Source organism: Pristiophorus japonicus, chromosome 13, assembly GCF_044704955.1.
Source record: "Pristiophorus japonicus isolate sPriJap1 chromosome 13, sPriJap1.hap1, whole genome shotgun sequence".
NCBI lineage: Eukaryota > Metazoa > Chordata > Chondrichthyes > Pristiophoridae > Pristiophorus > Pristiophorus japonicus.
Window position 1 is genome coordinate 123,134,517 of NC_091989.1, and position 5,638 is coordinate 123,140,154.

A 5,638-nucleotide genomic window follows, 5' to 3' on the forward strand; every position below is an offset into this window, starting at 1 on the left:
CTTTAAATTCGGCACTGGTGAAACATGGTCCTCAGGCTTTCAATGGTGGTGGTGGCAGTGCTTTCCGACATTGTTTCACGTTCAATCCATGTTGAAAAAGCATCCACCACCACCAGGAACATTTTACCGAGAAACGGACCCGCATAGTCGACATGGATCCTTGACCATGGTCTGGAGGGCCAGGACCACAAACTTAGTGGTGCCTCTCTGAGCGCGTTACTCAACTGAGCACACACGCTGCATTGCCGTACACAGGACTCTAAGTCAGAGTCGATACCGGGCCACTACACGTGAGATCTGGCTATCGCTTTCATCATTACTATACCCGGGTATGTGCTGTGGAGATCCAAGATGAACGTCTCCCTGCCCTTTTTGGGTAGCACTACCCCACAACAGGCAGTCTGCCCGAATGGACAGCTTGTCCTTTCGCCGCTGGAATGGCTTGATTAGCTCTTGCATTTCAACGGGGATGCTGGCCCAGCTCCCATGCAGTACACAATTTTTTACTAGGGACAGCAGAGGATCTTGGCTGGTCCAAGTCCTAATCTGGCGGGCTGTGACAGGTGATTTATCATTTTCAAATGCTTCTATGACATCAACAAGTCTGCGGGCTGCGCCACCATCAACAAGTTTGCAGGCTGCGTCATTTCTACCTCCGTGGTGGGCAATGGTAGCCGACTGAGAGCATCCGCACAGTTCTCGGTGCCTGGCCTGTGGCAGATGGTATAGTTATATGCTGATAGCGCGAGTGCCCACCTTTGTATGCGGGCTGAGGCATTTATCCCCTTGTTTTCAGCGAACAGGGATATGAGGGGCTTGTGATCGGTTTCCAGCTCAAATTTGAGGCCAAACGGGTACTGATGCATTTTCTGTAGCCCGAACACACACGCTAATGCCTCTTTCTCAATCATGCTGTAGGCCCTCTCGGCCTTAGACAAGCTCCTGGAGGCATAGGCGACAGGTTGCAACTTCCCCGCAATGTTAGCTTGTTGTAGTACACACCCGACTCTGTACGATGACGCATCACATGCTAGCATGAGTCTTTTACACGGGTTATACAATACAAGCAGCTTATTGGAGCATAAAATGTTTCTGGCTTTCTCAAAAGCAATTACTTGTTTTTTTTTCCCCATACCCAGTTCTCACCTTTACGCAATAACACATTTAGGGTCTCTAAGAGGGTACTTAACCCCGGTAGGAAGTTACCAAAATAGTTGAGGAGTCCCAGGAACGGCTGCAGCTCCATGACATTCTGTGGCCTGAGCGCGTCCCTGATTGCCTCTGTCTTACCGTCCGCCGCGATCTTTCTCCCCAAAACTCCACTTCTGTTGCCATGAAGACGCATTTCGACCTCTTCAGTCGCTGGAGGACCTCCTATAGGTTTTGTAGGTGCTCGACGGTGTCCCGACCCATGACCAATATGTCGTCCTGAAAAACCACCGTGCGTGGAACAGACTTGTGTAGGCTCTCCATGTTTCACTGGAAGATCGCTGCAGCCGACTGAATTCCAAACGGGCATCTGTTGTAGATGAACAGTCCCTTGTCCGTGTTGATGCCGGTGAGGCCCTTCGAAGACTCCTCCAGTTCCTGCATCATGTAGGCCGAAGTCAGGTCGAGCTTGGTGAACATCTTGCCTCCTGCCAGCGTCGCAAATAGGTCGTCTGCTTTAGGTAGCGGGTATTGGTCCTGTAGCGAGAAACGATGAATAGTTCCTTTATAATCACCGCAAATCCAGACCGTGCCATCACTTTTGAGTACTGGAATAATCGGGCTGGCCCACTCGCTAAATTCCACTGGGAAGGTGATGCCCTCATGTTGCAGCCTGTCCAGCTCGATTTCCACTCTCTCCCTCATCATGTGAGGTGCCGCTCGCGTCCTGTGGTGAATGGGTCATGCCTCTGGGACCAAGTGGATCCGCACCTTCGCCCCGGAAAAGTTTCCAATGCCTGACTCAAAAAGGGAAGGAAATTTGTTCAGAACCTGGGTACATGAGGCCTCAGTGACATGTGATCGTGCTCAGATGTCATCCCAGTTCCAGCGGATTTTGCCCAGCCAGCTCCTTCCAAGCAGTGTGGGGCCATCACCCGGGACAATCCAGAGTGGCAGTTCGTGCACCGTGCCTTTATTGGTGACCTTGACCATGGCGCTGCCCAGGACAGTGATAAGCTCTTTGGTATACGTTCTCAGTTTCGTGTTGATGGGGCTCAGGGCTGGTCTGAGTGCCTTGTTGCACCACTATCTCTCAAACATCTTTTTACTCATGATGGATTGGCTAGCGCCAGTGTCCAGTTCCATGGCTACGGGTAAGCCATTCAATTTTACGTTTAGCATTGTAGGTGGACATTTCGTCGAAAATGTGTGCACCCCATGTACTTCAGCATCTGCCTTCTCTCTCTCAGGCTCGAAATTGCTTTGATCTACCATGGACCGATCTTCCTCTGCCATGTGGTGGTTAGTAGGTTTTGCAGAGCTCGTTGGAAGTGCCCCATTGTTCCACAGCTCTTGCAAACATACCCTTTGAAGCGGCATGAATAGGCTGAATGGAAGCCTCCACAATGCCAACAAGGAGTGAATTGCCTTGCATTCATCCTTTGTTGCGGACTCTGAGTCATCTGGGTCACCTGAGGCCTGCTGGCAGTTGCAGACTCATGGTTTCTGCCCTGTACATTTCTGCTCGCAAACACAGTTCCAGTTAATTTATGAACATTGCTAGCACTTGTGTGCTGAGAGATTTGTTTGGTGTTATCACTGGTGGACATAAACGCCTGTGCTATCGCAATGGCCTTGCTGAGGGTCGGTGTCTCTACAGTCAAAAGTTTTCGTAGGATGGTCTCGTGGCCAATGCCCAGTACAAAAAAGTCTCTGAGCATTTGCTGCAGGTAGCCATCAAACTCACATTGTCCTGCAAGTCGCCTTAGCTCGGCGACGTAGCTCGCCATTTCCTGACCTTCAGATCGCTGATACATATAGAACCGATACCTCGCCATCAGCACACTCTCCCTTGGGTTAAGATGCTCCCAAACCAGTGTACACAGCTCCTTATACGACTTATCTGTGGGTTTCACTGGAGCCAGAAGATTCTTCATGAGGCTGTAGGTCGGTGCCCCGCAGACCGTGAGGAGGACCGCTCTCCTTTTTGCAGCGCTTCCTTCTCCGTCCAGCTCATTGGCTACAAAGTACTGGTCTAACCATTCAACATAGGCTTCCCAGCTCTCACCCTGTGAGAACTTCTCCAGGATGCCCACAGTTTGCTGCATCTTTGCGTTGGATTCGTGTACTCGTCGTCAGTTGTTGTGTTCCTAAGACAGATGAGACTGTACACATTGAGGTTAAAGTAACAGTGACCTCAGTCTTTATTAAGACACTCCAGAGTGCGTAACAGGCCTTAGGGGCCGGCTTACATGCAGTGCTCCCAAGGGATGCTGGGATCCCTTGGGACTTCAGGGGATGCGCTCCCTGATGGCGGAACATGGGAGTGCATGCTTTACAGATACACAACAGTTTAGACCCTCTTTTGTTTGAGATCGTCACTGCCTGACACTTATGTGGTGCAAATGTTAATTGCCACTTATTAGCCCAAGCCTGAATGTCATCCAGATCTTGCTGCATGTTGCATACCACAGATTGCTTCATTATCTGAGGAGTTGCGAATAGAACTGAACACTGTGCCATCATCAGCAAACATCCCCACTTCTGACCTTATAATGGAGGGAAGTTCATTCATGAAACAGTTGAAGATGGTTGGGCCTACGATACTGCCCCGATGAGCTCCTGCAGCAGTGTCCTGGGGCTGAGATGATTGACCTCCAACAACCACAACCATCTTCCTTTGTGCTAGGTATGACTCCAGCCAATGAAGTGTTTTCCACCTGATTCCCATTGACTTCAATTTTACTTGGGCTCCTTGATGCCATACTCAATCAAATGTTGCCTTGATGTCAAGGGCAGTCATTTTCACCTCACCTCTGGTCCTGGCTGAACCCAAACTGAGCAGTTTATTGGTGAGTAAGTGCCGCTTGATAGCACTGTCGATGACACCTTCCAACACTTTGCTGATGATTGAGAGTAAACTGATGGGGCGGTAATTTGCCAGATTGGATTTGTCCTGTTTTTTGTGGACAGGACCTACCTGGGCAGTTTTCCACATTGTCGGGTAGATACCAGTATTGCAGCTGTACTAGAACAGCTTGACTAGAGGTGCAGCTAGTTCTGGAGCACAAGTCTTCAGCACGACAACAGGGATGTTATCGGGGCCGATAGCCTTTGCTGTATCCAGTGTTCTCAACCATTTCTTGATATCACGTGGAGTGAATCGAATTGGCTGAAGACTGGCTTCTGTGATGGTGGGGACCTCAAGAGGTGGCTGATATGGATCATTCACTCGGCACTTGTGGCTGAAGATGGTTGTGAATGCTTCAGCTTTGGCTTTTGCACTCACGTGCAGGGCTCCGCCATCATTGAGGATGGGAATATTCATGGAGCATCCTCCTCCAGATAGTTGTTTCATTGACCACCACCATTCTCGAATAGATGTGGCAGGACTGCAGCGCTTTGACCTGATCCGTTGATTATGGAATCGCTTAACTGTCAATAGCTTACTTTTTCTGCTGTTTAACATGTATGTAGTCCTGAGTTGTAGCTTCACCTAGTTGGCACTTCATTTTTAGGTACAGCCGGTATTGCTCCTGGTAGTTCTTCTGCACTCCTCATTGAACCAGGGTTGGTCCCCTGGCTTGATGGTAATGGTAGAGTGAGGGATATGCCGGGCCATGAGGTTACAGATTGTGGTGGAATACAATTCTGCTGCTGCTGATAGCCCACAACGCCTCCTGGATACCCAGTTTTGAGCTTCTAGATCTGTTCTGAATCTATCCCATTTAGCATGGTAGTACTGCCACACAACACGATGAAGGGTGTGCTCAGTATGAAGTAGGGACTTCGTCTCCACAAGGACTGTTCGGTGGTCACTCCTACAAATACTGTCAAGGACAGATGCAGTTGTTCCAAAAGCCATTTGATAAAGTAGGCTTGTTAGAAAAATTGAAGCCCATGGGATAAAAGGGCAGGAGTGCCGTGGGTACAAAATGCATAAGGGATAGAGTTGTGGTGAAGTGCTGTTTTTTGGACTGGAGGGTGGTATACAGAATATCTAGGACCACTGCGGTTTTTGATATATATTGGGCTTGGGGGTACAGGGCACAATTTCAAAATTTGTAGATGACACGAAACTTGTAGGTGTAGTAAACAGTGAGGAAGATAGTAATGGACTTCAAGAGGGTATAGACAGGTTGGTAGAATGGGTGGACACATGGCAGATGAAATTCAATGCAGAAAAGAGTGAGTTGATACATATTGGTAGGAAAAATGAGGAAAGACAATACAATCAAAATGGTACAATTTTAAAGGGGGTGCAAGAACAGAGAGACCTGGGGGTGTTTATGCATAAACCTTTGAAGGTAGAAGGACAGGTTAACAAAGCAGTTAATAAAGCATATAGTATCCTGGGCTTTATAAATAGAAGCACAGAGTACAACAGCCAGGGAGTTATGGTTAACCTATATAAGACACTCATCATCATCATCATAGGCAGTCCCTCAAATTCGAGTGAGACTTGCTTCCACTTTAACAGTGAGTTCAC